Source organism: Chiloscyllium plagiosum, unplaced genomic scaffold (assembly GCF_037043375.1).
Source record: "Chiloscyllium plagiosum isolate Xiang-an unplaced genomic scaffold, Cpla_swu_hap1 HiC_scaffold_5, whole genome shotgun sequence".
Lineage (NCBI taxonomy): Eukaryota > Metazoa > Chordata > Chondrichthyes > Orectolobiformes > Hemiscylliidae > Chiloscyllium > Chiloscyllium plagiosum.
This window is the reverse complement of record NW_028270143.1, coordinates 66327795-66347287: the sequence shown is the minus strand read 5'-3', so window position 1 is coordinate 66347287 and position 19493 is coordinate 66327795. Positions and strand designations below refer to the sequence as shown.

Here is a 19493-nt window from a genome sequence, read left to right as displayed (position 1 = left end):
CAATCCCATGTTCCCAAACATGCCATGAATTCATCAGTCTTACCTGTATGACACCTTGCACTGAAATAAATGCAGTTTAATTCTTCGGAGTTACTTCATTCTCTGATTTGCTCGCCTGTCTTTTCTAATTAACTTGTTCTTTTCAGACTCGAAACCATATCACCTATCTTTGTATTTACTCGGCTACTTAGTATCCCTCCACTCCCCCCTCTCTAATAGCTTACTGTTTTCCTTAATAGAATTAGTAAAACTTCCCACTGGGATATTGGTCCCTTTCCAGTACAGGCCAAACCCATTCTTTTTGAACAGATCTTTTCTGCTCCAGAAGAGATCCCAATGATTAAATAACCCAAATCCCTGAACATTAACCACCTCTTCAGCCTTGATTTATCTCCTTTATCCTTAGCACTGGGAGTAAGCCAGAGATTACTACTTTTGAGTTCTTTTTCATCTTCTAACCTCATATTCACTTTGTAGAGCCTTAATCTTTTCCCTAACTATGTCATTCCTACCAACATGTATAATATCTTCTGGTTTTTCACTCTCCCCTTTAATAATATGCTTCAAACATTTTGAAATGTCTTTAATCCTGGCATCAGGAAAGTAACATACTACCCACGCTCACTGCCACAGAATCTCCTATTAGATTAGATTACTTTTTTTTAGATTAGATTACTTACAGTGTGGAAACAGGCCCTTCAGCCCAACAAGTCCACACCACCCCGCCGAAGCGCAACCCACCCATACATTTACCCCTTACCTAACACTACGGGCAATTTAGCATGGCCAATTCACCTGACCTGCACATCTTTGGACTGTGGGAGGAAACTGGAGCACCCGGAGGAAACCCACGCAGACACGGGGAGAACGTGCAAACTCCACACAGTCAGTCGCCCGAGGCGGGAATTGAACCCGGATCTCTGGCGCTGTGAGGCAGCAGTGCTAACCACTGTGCCACCGTGCCGCCCTTGACAGAATAGTCCTCGACAATAATTATTCTTTTAAACTTTTTCAAACCCAAGCTAGCATTCTAACCATTTTGAGTGTCCAGATTGGACTGTTTCTTCTATTTGAGAAAGGAATAACCACCGGAAGCTTCTTTCCTGACAGTCATCTACCTACCTGACTGATCCTGCTGTGTAATCACGTCTCTAAATCTACTTGCCATCTAACTCAGTGTCATTGAGAGCATATAAGAGATACAAAGCCTAAAAAGCAGTTTACAACAGTACCTGATATATAAAATAAACTACCTGGACTAACCCAAAGTGTTTATATTAAGAAGGCAATAAAATAAGAAAGAAGAAAAATCAAACAAAGAAATCTTAAATAGAACCAACCTCTTAGCTGAACAAACAAATTAGAAAGAAGAAATTCCCCCTCATGTGTCCAGCAGACCGCTGTCAATCTCATTAAAAAAAAATCCTATTTCTAAGCCATCCACAAATACTTCAGCAAGCGAACAATTTACTACAAAGTTCATGAAACGAGAGCATACTGCTCTTGAGAGCATCTCTCAGTACTTACATCAAACCTGGCATTTTATCAAGTAATGAATGCTGATTTAGTTGTTATGAAATCCCATTTACGTACATCACTTGGGTATAGGAATTAATGAATTATTTTTCATACAAGAAAAATTTATCACAGTACCATGTTTAGTCACTGAACTCAAGATAGTAATTTATTTTATGTGTTAGAGTAAATGAGGAACAGAAATTAATTGTCTCCAAAATAATCTTGAAATGTTCTGTTTAAACCTTGAATATTTTTCTACTAGAAGAATTACTGAAGAAATAAAAATATAAATGGATCACAATATTTTTATCCCATCTTGATTTCTAAACCATTCACTCACACTTGCACTATATTCCAGTGAATATAGTCCAAACTGATCCCATCTCTCATTAAATATTAGTCATGCCATTCCAGAAATCAGACAGATAAACCTTTGTTGCACTCCCTTCATTGCTGGAACATCCTTGCTCAGATACAGACTAAAACTGCACATAATACTCGAGATTTAGACTCACCAAGGTCATGTGTCATTGCAGTAAGACATCTCTGCTCCTGCACTTGAGTCCTCTCGCTATAAAATCCATCATACCATTTGCCTTCTTCACTGCCTACTGCATCTGTTTACGTACTTCAGTGACTGGTGTAGGACAGCCAAGTCTCTGTTGGATTTCCCTCTTTCCCAATCTATTGCCATTCAAATAATAATTTGCCTTCCTGATTTTGCTACTAAAGTGAATGACCTCATATTTATTCACATTATACTGAATGTTCCATGAATTTGGCCACTCATTCAGCCTATCCAAATCACAGTGAAGCATCTCTGCACTCTCCTCACAGCTAACTCTACCACCCAGCTTTAAATAGCTGTAAAATGAAAGAGGGCAATGTGTCTTCGTACATCAATCATTGAAAGTAAGCTACAATGGACAGTAATAAAGGCAAATTGCATGTTGGCTTTCACAGCAAGAGGATTTGAGTAGACAAACACAGATTGCAATTATACAGGGCATTTGGTGAGGCCACACCTCAGAGATGGAGTGCAGTTTTGGTCTTCTTATTGGAGGAAGGATGTTCTTGCTGTGGAGGGAATGCATCAAAGGTTTATCAAATGGATTTCTGTGATGATAGGACTGACTGACGGAGAAGAGATTGAGTCAATTCAGATTGCATTCTCCAGAATTTAGAAAAACGAGGGTGATCGCATAGGAACCAATAACATTCTAACAGGACTGTGCAGTTTAGATGCAGGAAGAATGGTTGGGATGGTGGGGGAGTCCAAAAGCAAGAGTTATAGCTTAAGGATAACAGGCAAACCTTCAGCACTGAGTTCAGGAGAGATTTCTTCACCCAGAGAGTGATGAATCTGCTACAGAATTCACTACTACAGAAAATGGTTGAGGCCAAAACATTATGTGTTTTCAAGAAGGTGTAGATATAGTTTTTTTTAAATTACCATGCTCTTAGACAAATCAGCGAAGGATGCATTGAATCCCTAAAGTTTGGAAACAGGCCCCTTCGGCCCAAAAAGTCCACATCGACCTTCCAAAGAGTAACTCACCCAGACCCATTCCCCCTACCTTATATTTACCGTGACTAATGCACCTGACCTACACATCACGGAACACTATTTAGCACAGCCAATTCACTTAATCTGCAGATCGTTGGACTGTGGGAGGGAACCAGAGAATGCAGAGGAAACCCATGCAGACATGGGGAGAATGTGTAAACTCCACACAGAATCACCAGAGGCTGGATCCGAACCCGGGTCCCTGGTGCTGTGAGGCAGCAGTGCTAACCACTGAGATACCATGCCGCCCCCAAAGCAATGACAAATATGAACCCGCGACATGCAAATCCCAAAGATGCACCTGATCAGTGTATGGATTGAACCCACGACCTGGGCGTTATTAGCACCACAATCTCACCATCTCAGGTAACCGACCTTTAACTTCTGATTTTGCTTTTTAAGCAATTCCTTTTTGTTTCAGCAAGTATAAAGATAGCTGATAACATAGTTGAACTAGGTGAGATCAAAGGATATGGAGGGAGGGTGGGATTAGGGCATTGAGTTTGATGAACACCCATGATCATATTAATTGACAGAGCAGGCTCAAAGGGTGAAATAGCCACCTTCTATTGTGAATGTTAATTATATATTCTAATCTCTTGTGTTATCTTATTGAAAGCCATGATGTGGAGGAGCCAATGTTGGACTAGGGTGGACAAAGTTAAAAATCAAACAACACCAGGTTATAGTCCAACAGGTTTATTTGGAAGCACTAGCTTTTGGAGTGCTGCTCCTTCAGCAGGTGGTTGTGAAGCAGGACCCTTAGACACAGAATTTATACCAAAGATTACAGTGTCATGCAACTGAAATGCTATGTTAAACAACCCTCGATCTTTTAGAATGGTTTGCCAGTTTTCGTTCATTAATATGTAAATCCCAAAATATCTTTTAAGTCACATTCTCAAGATAACTTAAGGTTTTACAAAAAAAAGTGACATCTCAGCTGAAACAATGCACTAAAGGTGTCAGGTTAGAGTCTGTCTGTATCCCAATCTTGAGTCATACTGGTTCTATATGGACAGATTGTAACCTCACACCTTTAATGCATTGTCTGAGCTGAGATGTCACCTTTTTTGATATTAATGAAGTGAAACTGGCAAGCCATTCCAAAAGTTGAAAGACTTAACAACAATCAAGGGTTGTTTAATATATCATTTCAGTTGCATGACACTGTAATCTTTTGCTATCAATTCTGTGTCTTATGGTCCTGCTTCACAACCACTTGATGAAGGAGCAGCACACTGAAAGCCAGTGCTTCCAAATAAACCTGTTGGAATATAATGTGGTGTTGTGTGATTTTGAACTTATTGAAAGCCTTCTGAAAGTCCAAATAAACCATATCCACTGGCTCCTCTATAATCAATTCTATTAAATGCATCCTCAAAAAATTCCAGTACCTTTGTTAAACATGATTGCCTCTCATAAGTCCATGCTGATTCTGTTTGATCCTGCCACTGTTTTCCAAGTGCTTTGCTATTAAATGTTTCATAATAGACTCTAGCACTTTTCCTCCTACCAATGTTAGGCTTGCTGGTCTATAATTCATTGTTTTCTCTCTACCTCCATTTGTTTTTAAATAGTGGTATCAAATAGTATGCAGGTATATGAGCAATGGCAACTATATAAAGAAACACATTATAATGTGCAATAACCATCCATTCCCTTAAAAGTAAAATAACCCACAGGAAAAGTGATACAACCATAGCTGACTAGAATTAAAAAGGTGGTATTAGATTAAAACAAAATGACTGATAGTTTTGCCAAAAGAATAGAAAACCTCCCTCCTCCATATCCTGTACAATTGTATCCTTTATTTTCTATTACCTCTCATCATTCTAAGAGAATTTGCTGTTCTACAGTTCACATTTCATTGTACTATATTTCAAATGCCTCTTGCTTGCCATTTCACCGGCTATCTATATTCTCTTGGAGGTAGAAGTGGGTACTGCAGATGCTGGAGATTAGATTGAAGATTAGAGTAGTGCTGGAAAAGCACAGCAGGTCAGGCAGCATCCCAGGGGCAGCAAAATTGACGTTTCGGGCAAAAGCTCTTCATCATGGAATTCCTGATGAAGGGCTTTTGCCTGAAACATCAATTTTCCTGCTCCTTGGATGCTGTCTGACCTGCTGTGCTCTTCTAGCATTACTTTAATCTTGACTATATTCTCGTGGAGTCTATCAGGATTCTCCTAACAGTTACAAACTTTGTGTTATCAGGAAATATTGACATTTATGCAAACTTAGATCATTAACACACATCAAGAAATGAAGATCTGAGTGCTGAACCTTGGTTAAACCTCATCATGCCTTCTTTCAGTCCAAAACAAAAACATGCAGACAACTTCAAATCCAAGTTTCCGCGATCCTTTTTAATCCATTAGATTCAAAGTTCTTGGTAAGCCTGTTAGGTGGCACTTTTTTGAACGTATAACAACAATATTACCGGTCTGTTATGTCATCAAATGCAAATATAAATATAGTTAGTTAAACGCAATTTGTATTCAACAAAACTGCCGCCTTTCATTAACTAACCCATACATCTTCAAAAACAGTAATTTTGTCCCAAGTTATCATTTCTAAAATGCTCTTCTACCACCAAGCTTAAACTAACTGGCCTGTACCTGCTGGGTTTATTGTACACCTACTGGGAACATCTACAGTAAAAATAATGACAAATATTACTTAATTATGAACTCAAGATAATGCAAAAGTACCAGCATGGGTCAATGAGTAAAATGGCTTCTTGAAGCATGTGATTAATGCAGGATTAATATCAAGATGTATTTTGCAATAAAATTAAATCACACTTGTGTAGACTAGAGCTATGGTAACGATCAAGGGCTTATCTTAGAATTGACTGAAATTTGTCGACTAAAAATAAGTCTTATTAGATCGATTAATCAATTTAATTAAAAAGTAACATTATGGGAGATAATCATATACAAACAAGCAAAAAATTAAACCTCTGGAAAACAGTTCAGTTGACATAAACAGATCTGTCGTAATGAACTTGCAATGTTTTGTATAAACATCTGTAACCAATGTGCTTTCTCAACATTATCGAGGGTAAACATCCTTGGTACAGTCCGGAGGTATCCATTCCCAATACTGCAACATTCAATCATTTTGCAATCCATGCTGAACTTGAAATTAAGATGATTGGCCATGACACATTAAGATCACGTCAGACTAGCTCCAAGTGGAATAATCCAACATGAAGAACTCTGAGAAATATGGAAAGTAGTAGTTCATTGTGACAAACCCCACCTGGCGAATGACACAATTTAAACTACTCCAGCAAGATTCTTTAATTGATCATGCGATATGGCTAGATCACTGGCTAGACCAGCAATTATTGCTCATCCCTAATTGCCCAGAAGGCTGTTAAAAATCAACTACATTGCTGTGGGCCTAAAGGCATTTGCATGTCTGACTAGGTAAGGATGGTAGATTTCCCTCCAAAAAGGACATTAGTGAACAACATCAATTTTTACCATAATTGACAAATATGACATGCTTGCCATCACGCCAGTCTTTTATTTCAGAGTGCTACTGAACACAAACTTCTTCATCTGCCATGGCGGCATTCAAACCCACATTTCTAGAATATTAGCCGAAGGTTCAGATTGCTAGTCCACTGTATGGCCCTCATTGAAAAAGGGTTAGAAGAGGCTTGGGCCCCTGTGCAGCAAGCCTCCAGCTATGTGGCCTCTTTCCAAATCCCTAGTTCATTTCTGGAGAGAGACAAACAACGCAACACATTACCAAAGAATTGACCCTCTACAAACTAAGTGCTGTTATGTTAAAATAGCCTCCTCATTTGCTGAGTTTATGATTTTGGATGTTTGCATTTGCTCAATAATAAAAAAAAGTGTGTTGTACATCCAATATATAAAAGCTGATTTATGCAAGGAATATATGCCGTAATCAAACTTAAGTAGACATTCAAGTATGAGAAAAATCAAATGTACTTTAAATGTACTTTAAATGTACTTTAAAACTTTAGAAAGCAAAATCCTTATTTAATACAACAGGCTGTTCAAAAAGATTCTTAACAGTGTGATGTTAATTGGATTTGTAGATCTATTTTGTAGTCAATATAGAGTACACAGCGGTCATATTTTAATGTGGATTTTGCCATTCATGAATAATCAGAGTTATGAAATATGTGCGAATAGGCAACAAACGTCCAGTGAGTTAATGCTGCCAAAATAACATTCATGCCAGACAGCTGGGTGGGGCACTGTAGAGTAATGGCAATGCAATGTACTGGATTACTATATTTCAGTTTGTTTTGACTTTTGCATGGAGTGAGAGCATTTTCTACAAGTTATATCATTCTACAACAATTGATTATTTTTTTCTTGAGAACAAACCGACATTCAGAATAGGTTTCACACCAATAGCAAACAATTGAGAACCACAGCAACTGGCAACAGCATAAAATGGTTGCAACACTGAAATCAAGCCATTATTTCAGCTGAAGTGTTCACACATTCATACACAATAGAGTTTAATTATAATTAATACTTAACACACATTTATTCTAGAATGCTTTTCGGCAGCAGCATTTCCTTTTGTGATGTTCATTTTCTTCCAATTAAAAATCAGCTGACATTCAGAAGTTTTGCAGAATTATTTCACAACTGAACAGAGGATTTATTGACATTGGACCAATATTGCACATGCGGTACAGTGCTGGCAAGATAAACTGTTGAGCAACATAGAATTAAATTTCAACAGTTTTATCTGTGTAGAAGTGGTTTAGCACAAATCCAGCCAAGTTTTAAAAGCCACAGTTTCACCATGATAGTAATCAACAGAGCCAAACTGTGAAATGAATCACTTAGAAAAATTATCCTCTCTTCCATTTTCAAAACAGTGCTTAAACATTGAGCAGTAAACTGTCTTTAGACAACACAAATTTAGAAATTTTACTGATATTTCCAAATTAACTTGTCTCCAAGACCAATTGGCAGAATCTGCATCTATTATGGAATTCTGATCTTTTTCGTCAGGGACAAAAGGAAGCAGGCAGTCATCATAGAAGTGAACCATCTGCTGAGTGGAAGATAATACATGTTAAACATACTAGTCAGTCTCCCTCACAAATGTAAATTTTTTCCCATTTATTTAGTCACAGAATCAGTCTTTTCTCACAGACTGCGAATTCTGATGAAGTCTTTTGCTTTCCTTGGAGAGCAAACTTTGAGGCATAAAGTGATTGTGTTAACAAACAATATAAAGCACAGTGTACCTATGTATTTTAAATCAACTTGATCAGACATGCTCAGACACACAACCAGGTCAGATGGGACTGAACCCAAGACTCCACTGACATTTTTCAAAAGCTGTTTCTTAAAATATTGAATTAGGCCTCCTCCTATTACCGTTTGTAACTTGCTGTTCACAGGTTTAGAAATGAACTACTCCTGTCCAGACAGCCTCTCCAAACTGGCTATATTTGGATTTTACCCATGAAATAAGTTTAGGTGCAATAATACCATGTTACACTGCTGAAATGGTGATCCAGAGACTTGGACTAATAATTCAGAAATTGAGTCCAAATCACACCACTGCAGTCTGAGAACCTGAATTCAATTTAAAATGTAAATCAGAAATTTTATCAGGAAAAGTAACCCACCAGGCTCATAATGCCCTTTCAACTTATCTGTGACCAATGCAGTTGACCCTCAATTGTCATCTGAGGTAGTCTAGTGAATCACTTAATTGTACAAGGGTAACTAGGGCCAGATAGTCAGTGCTCGCCATGCCAACTTCCAAAGAACAAATCAAAATAAATAACTTATACTAAGTCAGTATTTACTAATATACCAAGCCCAGAAGCCAAACAAAACTCCTGATAACTCTACAACTGTTTTCAGCTCACTGCATTGTCATGAACCCTCTTGTAAACTCCTAGATGTTGGGAAAAAAAAACAACAAATCCAATCCAACTTGCATCTTTCAAAAGCTGAATCTGTGTTTAGCGTGGCACTGTGGCTAGCACTGCTGTCTCACAGGACCAGGGATCTGGATTTGATTCCAGCCTTGGGTAACTGTCTGGAGTTTGCACATTCTCCCCGTATCAGTGCGGGTTTCCAACGGGTGCTCCAGTTTCCTCCCATGATCCAAAGATGTACAGTTTTGATGAATTGGCCATGCTAAATTGCCCATAGTGTTCAGGGATGTGTAGGTTACGCGCATTAGTCAGGGGTAAATGTAGAGGAATGCGTCTGGATGGGATATTCTTCAAATGGTCGGGGCGGACTTGTTGGGCCCAAGGGCCTGTTTCCACACTGTATGAATAATGCTGTCAATCACAGAAACAAATTAAAGACTCAAAAATATCAGTTTCTACCTCCTAAAATGACAGTACTGCCCACCTAAAATGTATTGAAGTTCCATCTAGTTCTCATTTTATTGCAAACAATAATTTGATTTAATTAGTCCCTGCAAGAAAAAAAATGCAGATAATCAAGATTTCAACTAACTGACTGGATATCAGCATTTCCCTGACTTCCCTAAGGCTGTTAAATATTTTGTAAACTTTAAAACCTCATGATAGCATCCTTACTAAATGTGAGATTGCGAGAGCAGGCCTCTGCAGGCATGCCTGAGTAATTGTGCCTGGGTTGGAGAATGTAATTTCTAGGCCTCTGCAGGCAGGTCCACATGTTGGAAAAAGGAAGCACATTTCTCTTTTCTCCCTTCATTCATATCCCTCTCCTCTCTCCGAACTCAGGAGGATCACGAGCAGGCCTAGTTGGATGACCCTCTGTACTCAAAAGCAAGGTTGACAACGAGCTGCTGTAAAAGTGCTGCTGCTGGATGTCTGCAAGAGAACAGTTTTGAATCACAAAATAAAAGCAGAAAAGCAGATTTCAGCAACAATAACACAGCATCGTTACCACGGAAATTCCTGAGTGGGAGGAAATATCCAACATGAACATTAGAAATATTGAGGATCACTGTTGTTCCGATTCCTCCTGGCAAAGTATATTTAACAATTCACAACATTGAACAGTAACAGACCACAGAATGTTTGCCTGGGCCAATACCTTTAGCCTAGATTAGTCAGTGACTCTGCCAGCTGAATCAAAAAGATATGACAGACCCCAGTATCTACACTGGCACTTCAGTTAAAGAAGAGCAAATAAAGTGTAGTTGTCGAATCCTGACCAGTTCCTTATTAAACACTTTCAAATATAGTTTAAGCATCATCCAGATTTCACAAATTACAAAATATTAATTATAGCTCAAAAATATGTAAAAGTTTTCCAACCTCTCAGAATATTTTAGTGTGTATTAGTTAATCCAAATATTGTTAATCTAATAGCATTCGTAATTATTACTTTAAATTAATTCAGATTGCATAATTTGGGATTGTAGTTTTCTTTTCATTGTCCATTATTTCTGAGCTGGAACACATACATTCACAGATAGATGGCTATGTACAGCAGTGATGGGAATGAGTCATCCCTGTGCAAGACAAACTTTAACTGGACTTTGACAAAAAAAGGCTTGTATCTATAGCAACACATATAAAGTTTGAGAAAGTACAGAATGGGGCAGATTCACAATCCCAAATCCAGTGAAGCAAGCTGCTGCACAATGTTATTTGTTTTCCGTATCACGGCTGAAGAGATATGAGAAGTCCATTATTTTCAAAAGTAAACTTTCTTTAGCTGACAATCCTCACCAAGAGTGTAACGTTTTCCCTCAAATTTATGAATGCTTTCTTCTGTTACATCAGCAATCCTACAATGGCCATGAAAGACTATGGAACTTCCTAAGACTGTGAAAGGGGCTATATATAGGTCATGTACATCACTATGACCATGATTCTATTATGCTCAAGTGCAACTGACCGTGTACAAAACTTTCCAACATAAATAACCATGCAAATATTTAATTACTGTCTTTGGTGAAGTAAATTGGAGTTAACTTTTGTTTTACTTTCAACTCATTCACTAGGCAATCTTATTAACAAATAATGACAATGCTATGGACAAAACAGCTGAACTCCAGAGGGGAAGTGAGAGTGACTACCCTTGACATTATGCACTCTTTTGACCAAATATGACATCAAGGAGGCCTAGCAAAACTGGTGTCAATGGGAATCTGGGGAAAACCTCTCTGCTGGTTGAAGTTATACCAGGCACCAGGTAAGATGGTTGTGATGGTTGAAGATCAGTCATCTCAGCTCTTAGTCATCTCTGCAGGAGTTTCTCAGGGTAGTGTCCTAGCCATCTTCTGCTGCTTCATCAATGACTTGTCCTCCAGCATAAGGTCACAAGTGGGGAGGTTTACTGATGATTGAATGATGTTCATTACCATTCGTGACTCTTCAGCAGTCTGTGTCCATTTGCAGCATGACCAGGACAATGTCCAGACTTAAATTGATACATGGCAAGTTACATTTAATCTTCTGGCAAATATGTGCTAAAATGTGTAGAGTATTTACTTCATTCTCCTTAAGCTGAATGTTTTCATTCAATCTCAGTGATTCCTGTATTGGTGGAGCGTAAAATATTTGCTTTCTCAGTTGTACTAGCTGAGGGCCACTTCTTGCTTAGATGAAATTATATCTTCCTGGCCATATTAGTTCTGCACAGAACTTCCTAGTTTGTGATTCTTTATCTTCACAACTCTCAAAGCTTTAAGCTCAGTGGTATAACAATGCTGTTGCTATGGACTCCTATTCTTGAGGCTTTTCCTGTGTTGGTGCAGTCAGGGTGGAGGATTACGTCTTTTGCAAATAAAATGGATAAATCTCGCCTTCTGTGCGTCAAATAGATGATTATTGACTTGTGGTAGCATCTCTAGATGAATCCCACTAACCATGTTGTTAACAAATGCTTTTATGTTTCCTTAACAACTTTACTGAGTGAATCTCACTGACTATAACTTCAATAAATGATTCCAATTCTCTTAATGGCATTACTCAATGATTCTTTGCAGCTCTATGTGCCAAATTCCACTCCTTCATTGGATTTCCCTAAATGATTCCTACTGTTTACAGCATTACAATAATTCCAGTTGCTTCACAGTCTTTTTTTTCTGCTGAATCCTGCTGTGTTAGAGACGTAAAAAACTGCAGATGCTGGAATCCAGGTAGACAAGCAGGAGGCTGGAAGAATACAGCAAAGAATGTAGCATTTAAATATGTGCTCTCCATCTCTCCTATGTTTGGGTTTGATCGCCTGTCTCTCCTGCTGCCTCGACAGCATCTCAATTTTGTTCTTCCATTAGATTTTATATGTTTGTCCTTAATTTGCCCCTTTATCACTTCAATTCTGGCTCTGTGACATTTCCAGGTCTGCGAGTGTGTTATAAATGGCTTCAATGGCCTTGATTTCCTTTACTATAGGTGTACTTTGTAGCAGTAACCTTTGAAATGAACTGCACATGCTTTGCTTACTTCTCATTTTCCCAGCCTGGAAACTGCATTGTTTGTTTTAAAGATTCCCCTTGCCCACCAAGGATTTCAAGTTTACTCCTGCAACTTCTGATGTGCATTCACTCTCCATTTGCAATCTGTAACCTTCTAGGTGTGACGAGATTTTCAGCTCCCTGGAGTTTCTTGCTCAGACTCACTGCTACCAGTCTGAAATGCTTTTTGCCATCAACTGTAGATCCTATTTTGCAGAATTTGGCCAATTCTGCAGAATTCTCAAACATTCAACTCCTTCTTTTGCTGACTGCCTGCTCAAGCAGCATTCCTTAAGCTGCTATGCACAATCTTCAGATTTGTGCAACCAAATGGAGTCCACCCACCATCTCCAGGGTCAGCATGGCCTAGTGCGGTAGATGAAAACCACCAGGTAATATCATGAGAAGACATTCCTGTCTTAAACAAGGTGCAGTTGAGACCATGCATTAAACCAGGTACAAGTTACAAGGGTTGGAGAGCTCAAATTTCTGCTCCCGGCACTGATGGTACTTGCTTGGCTGTTTTGTTGGTCAAGTGCTGCCAGTTATCTGCCTGATCTGAATGGCAGATAGATGTTTAATCTCAATAATGGATTGGAAATCGAGTTCAAACCTCACCTTTCTGAATAGCACATTGTGACGGTGATTTACAGGATTGAATTCTTATCCAATACTAATGAAAATTGCATACAACTACAGTAACATTTTAAAGAAAAAGTGAATGGTGATCAGGCAAACCACAGATTAAAGGAGTTAGTTTCCAGTTTGATGAAGCATTTCAACAGATGCTGGCTACTGACACAGTGGTATTATTTGAGTGCTGTGTTATATAGGAAATGGTGTCCATACCACTGGGGCATATTAAAAAGGCCCCAGTTTTTCTGATACAGGCAGACAACTGAAAAGTCATGCATTCTGCTTAGCTGTATGGAAACATTAGCTTAATACAAAAGCAGGATTTGAAATTGGGAATTTCACTCGAATATAAATGAAAAAAGCTATTTGAAGGATCCTAAAATTATATTTTCAATAATTTAGCCTATATAACAATTATTGCTCCACTACAGTACACTGGAGCATATCTATATCATACAGAATACATTTAACCAGTTATTCAAGCAAATTATTTATGGGCGGCACGGTAGCACAGTGGTTAGCACTGCTGCTTCACAGCGCCAGAGACCTGGGTTCAATTCCCGCCTCAGGCGACTCTCTGTGTGGAGTTTGCACATTCTCCCCGTGTCTGCGTGGGTTTCCTCCGGGTGCTCCGGTTTCCTCCCACAATCCAAAAAATGTGCAGGGGTTAGGTGAACTGGCCATGCTAAATTGCCCGTAGTGTTAGGGATAGGGGTAAATGTAGAGAATTGGTCTGGGTGGGTTACGCTTCGGCAGGTCGGTGCGGACTTGTTGGGCCGAAGGGCCTGTTTCCACACTGTAAGTAATCTAATCTATTTACATTCACTTTAATATATTGCTCCACTCGCCCTCACTGCATACAAAAACATAGTTCATCTAAGTGTAATTATATTTAAATGATGTTTTTGAAGTAGTTTTTATTCTAAATGAAAATGAATTTTCCAATTAAAAATAAATTCTGTGTTTTAGACCATTAAGGCAGGAAAACAATAATGTTGCTTCAGCAAAGTAAAACTTAAAATTACTCTGGACCAAAAAAAAATCTGTACATGAAGAATATTAACATCAGTCATCTTAGCAGCGACCACTAGTATGCAATAATAAGGCAGTGGGTAATGCAAGTTCAATGCACACAATATCCAGGTTGTCACTCCCAACATCACTGCTGTGGGTGATGATATTCTCAACCTTATTGTCAATAATCGCAGGTGTGGTGATGTAACACCTCTTTCTGAATCAGATCTTCTGGGTTCAAGTCCCATTCCAGGATTTGATGAACAAGAAAGGTGCAGCCTAGGAGGATGAGTAGCAACTTGTTAATCCTTTCAAAATGGCAAAGACATGTGTGGAAGAAATCCTTGGTCAGCTATGTGCTGCAAAGAAAAGAGAGCCTCTACCCTCACTATGTGGCTACGACATGCTTATACAATATTTATGCAGCTCCTTTAGATTGTGGCGGGGAAGGTGTGAAGTGCTGTAGTTTCATCTCCATTCTTGCTGAAGTACATTCAGGACCTGTCTCCTTGCCCTGCCCATGGTGATGATCATGGTGAGTATGGCAGACTAGCAGTCAGGCAGAGAACATAAGAAAAAGAATCCTTTGAGCCAGTCTCTGACATCCAGTGGCATCTGCGCTGCCTTGAATAATCAATTACCTCTTCTCGACACAAGGCTAGGAAAATGCTGACTTGACAAAGCATGATCTTCCCTTCAATGTTATTGCCAATTCCCCCTTTCTTAAAAGTATCTATCCTGACCAGTCTATGCTCTCCAAAGATTATTTAAATATTTCGGTTTTGTATTTGACCCTTTTAACCTCGTAGCATCAAATTATTGTTGAAAATGTAGTAACAACTATCAACGTGCACACAATAGATGCAAACTGAAAACTTGAGTCAAAACAAATAGGATTTTACATGTCTGCCGTGAAGCCATTGTTATTTTAGACAGACATGAGGTGAGGAATGATGTAATCAGTATTGGTAATACACCAGCATTTAATAACCAGGTTCTTCCCGACAAGGCTGAAGTCATAACTTTTACGTGAAGAACATTGTAATAAATTATGTATGTGGAACATTTCTCAAACATACACCATAGGATAAGTTTTGATGTGGCTGACTAATAAAGAGCACTGTTTTTCCTGGCATTGACACAACGTTACTTGAGAAGCAAAAGAAAGACCTCCCAGCTAATCCCATTTCATCAGATTACTTGGTGCTTTTTATCTTCTGAGATTATTTTTCTTCTAAAATGTTCATGTGATCACACTCACGTTGTATACTGCCCACAGGAGGAGAACGTCGGTTAATTAATCTTATCTGAATCGAAGGAGTTGCAGGGGAATTGGTGGAGTTGTAAGGGAGTTGTCATGTGTCTAAACCAGTGCAACGTGGAGAATGTGGTTTACTCTATCTGCCAAGGTTGCTTTGGAGCCCAGACTGCACTGTTTGTTTATAGATATCAGATTTTGTCATTTTTATAATTACAGCAAAAGGGATTATATGCATCAAGCTGAGTTTTAAAAAAAAAATTTAAGGAGAGCTCATAACAAGTTGAATTTATGTAGCTGAAGTAAATTTCTCCAAAGTGCTCCAAAATTCTCCAAAGAGAATTATCAAACAAAATTTGAAATTAAGCCACATAAGGAGATATTAGGAAAAATAAGCCAAAGCTTGGGTAAAGAAGGTAGGTTTTAAGAAACAACTTAAATGAGGAGAGAGGCAGAAGGAAATGGGGTCGTTTACAGAATTTGAGATGTAAGCATCCAGGCATCTTAAGGGAAGGCCAGCAATGAAAGCAACCGATAAAGATATGTGAAATTCTGCACTGATAACAAACTGTTGCGCATCATACATTTTATCCAAATTACACAAGTGAAGAGCTACTCTGGTCTGCACGTAGTGACGGCATTACTACATTCAAAAACATGTACTTACAAAATTGCCTGCTATTGGAACAAGTTAAGGCTGATACCTTAAATTAAACAAAGCTGCTAAATAATTGAAACGTTTTTTCACTTGGGTGATCTGCAACTTCCAATTTTTTTCTTATTCTAGAAAACTGGATTAACAAGGACTGAACAAACAAATCATTGCTGGGAGTACAACAGGCTCCTCCTGCCCTCATCACATGCACTTTTTTCTGTGTGTAGATTTACTTTGAAATCAGGAGATTGAATTGCATCTCCTTTATAAGCTTCTGTAAGGAGTCAATGAAAATCAAAGGAGAGTAAGAGTTCAAGACACAATTATAATTTGCTATTCTCTGTTTTAACTGCTGTTTTATTGTGCATGTTCTATGCAAACACAATCCAACCACTCAATATTGCACATTTTGTATAGATATGGCTCAAGACTGGGTAATCTGCTTCTGAAATATAAGTGAAACCGGACTAAATGCCTTTGTTCTGCTCGTAAGAATAAAATGCTCAAGCCCGAGCTCCTCTACTTGCCAGCTCCTTTCCCCTTTTCTTTCTTTAATTTTCCTCTTGCCGAGTGTCTTTCTTCTCCCTCTCCACCCCGTCAACTTTTAACTTCTTAAAGCACCCTAACTGGAGGGAATGGAGAACAGAGTCAGACACCAGCCTGGAGTGGGAGACGAGTCACGGCCAGAGTGGGAGCTTGCTGCATTCACCTGCAGTGCCATTCCAACAATAATAAAAAAGCTCAACACCATCTGTGACAAATGAGTCGGACTTAAATGGAGCCCAATCAACCTTACTAAACATTCACTCCTTCTATCACTGATTTACTATTACCCTCTTATAAGATGCACTACAACAGCTCAGCTCCTTCAACAGTATCTTCCAAACCCACGAATCTTAACATCCAGGAGGACCAGGACAGCACAGGCATGGAAACACTACCACCTCCAAGTTTGCCTCCAAACCACACGCAATCTTAACTTGGAACTTTATTGCTATTCTTTTCCTGTTGCCTGATCAAAATTCCCTTCCTAGGCCACTGTGGGTATATTTACCCATCATGGACTGTATTGGCTCACCATAAGTTTCTCAAGGACAAATGTGGATGTGAAATAAATGTTGCCCTCGCCAGCGACACCCACTATCTATGACTGAATGAATAAAAAAGAAAACAAAATGCTGAGAGGACATTGCAATGACAGGAAGGTATGTAATATACCTTGACAAATTTAGATTGAATAATTGAAACACAAGATTCTGAGGAGTCCCAACAGGGTAGGTATGGAAAGGACATTTCCTCTTTTGGAAGAATCTAAAACTAGATCACTGTTTAAAAAATAAGGGATAACTATTTTAAAACTGAAATCAGGCAAAATCTTTTCTCACTGAATTTTGAGTGTCTTTGGAAGTCTCTTCCTCAAAAGCCAGTGGATGCAAAGCCCTGAACAATTTTCAGGTCTAGGAATATATTTGATGAATAAGCATTATCAGGGTATGCAGAAATATGGATCTGATCAGTCATAATCTTATTCAATGATGGAATAGGCTTGAGCAGCCAAATAGCTTCCTCCTCCTCTTTTGTTCACATATGGAGCAACTTTACTTCCTCCATCTCTCCCTCCAGCATAACAATTTTTTTTTAAATAAGACTTTTTTTTTTATTGTTCATGAAATGATTACATTTTCCTATGATGCAATTGATGTATTTTCTGATAATCTTGCTGGACCACCCCACCTGTGTCCCAACAGGCTTCCCACCAGTGAGAATTGGCACAACACCACTTTCCCACAGGAATAGCACATTCATTCCTTTTCAAAAACATCTGTATTCAACCCACACTGTAGAAGGACATACATGGAATGGTCAAAGATGATTAAAATAAAATCCAGAGGATTGTTTTATTTGATATTTGATTTTAAAGATTAAAATACAATTTCTCAAATGAACTTTAAGTCCAAACACACACCTCTACATTTGTTATATTAAGAAAAACACAAAGGGGGCATTTTTATTCAGTGAATCTAATGCTGTCATAAGTCTTATGATATGAAGAATCATCAATAAGGACTGATACTTCTCAATCTAGTGTAAGATAATTCTTAAGATATAACGACATTCATTAAGCTTTCAAAACTCACTGATCTGGTTCCCAACTATGACCACTTCTTGTTCTTATCAATACTAAAGCTTTCATATAAAGTTAAACATATTTTTAAATTGTGGACTTACATTCATCTGCTAAAATTTAATCAGATACAATATTATTATGATAATTCCGTAAAGTTTTATTTTTCCATGAGTTATTTTTAAAGGCAATTTCCTTCTGTTCAAATTGATATTACTCCTGCAAGAAAAATCAGTGGATCCATAACTTTTGTCTCACTTAAGAGCAGATTGAATTCATTAATATATATTTTAGCAGCTTGTTATTCTTTGAAGAAGATTTTCTTTATATTCATATTAAGTTTAAGCCTCCATAGAATATATTTTGGTGTTTCCTATGTATAGAAAGAGACTAAAATCAAGAACCTGCAATCTGAGGAAATATTCCAAAGTGTCCCACAGCTGTCCTCTATTTCAGCAGCATCTGTTTTAGATATATATCTGTGTCGGCTCATACTGACTTTAATTAAATATTGTCAAAATCAAAACAAATCTTTCTGAACAGGATAAACAGTGGAATTTTGCTCCTCAGACAATGAAATAAAATTATGTTCAAGATGAAGACCACTACCCAACTTGGAGTGTTCCCACCATAATGCCTATCAAAATAAGTTACAAAAAAATCAAAATACAGTTTGAATTAAAACAACACAGTTTGAATTAAAACAACACAGAAATTTTAAGCTTCATGGAGCTAAACCAATTGGGTCATCCCATCAATGATTTAGTAGAGATCTATCGTGCAGCAGTATTGATCAATATTCCAACACAAATGGCTATTTAATATGGGGTCAGTACAAGGAGCAGCATCAAATGCTGAAGCTGTTGGAAAACTCAAAAGGAGAACAGAAAATGCCTGAAACACTCAGGTAAGGCAGCATCGCTGGAGAGAGAAATGTTGGGTTAATGTTTCAAGTCAATGATCTTGTATTCAAACTCCAATGTGATTTCAGGAAAATTGAATGTAAAATTATTAAATATAAACTGAATTTCCACATAATTTGCCACTGCTAATGATCTTTAATACTCTGATCATTCAGTCTGCTGTCAAGTTTATGCATTTCCTTCAGCTTGAAGCTAATTCAAGCTATTTTGTTAATGAATAGGATTAATTTATTATAGCCTTGGTTCAGGGAAAACATTATTTTAAACATATATTTTGAAAGTCATTCTGCAAAATTGGTACAAGTGAAATGGTTGAGGCGTCAGCTTACACACTTCCAAAAGGAAACGAAATGCATTCATGA

At 38.1% G+C, this 19493-nt stretch overlaps 1 protein-coding gene and 1 long non-coding RNA gene across 2 annotated transcripts in view; both read right to left on the bottom strand.

Annotated features, from left to right (window-relative positions):
• Nucleotides 1–19493, bottom strand: part of egfra (epidermal growth factor receptor a (erythroblastic leukemia viral (v-erb-b) oncogene homolog, avian)) — a 275969-nt gene that overhangs the window by 133034 nt on the left and 123442 nt on the right. The gene's annotated exons all lie outside the window — the stretch shown is intronic.
• LOC148149955 (uncharacterized) lies at nt 6499–14813 on the bottom strand. Its single transcript, XR_015757214.1, has 3 exons — nt 9663–14813; nt 7625–7796; nt 6499–6819 (listed from the first exon to the last, which is right to left on the bottom strand). It is a non-coding gene; the product is annotated as an uncharacterized LOC148149955 (long non-coding RNA).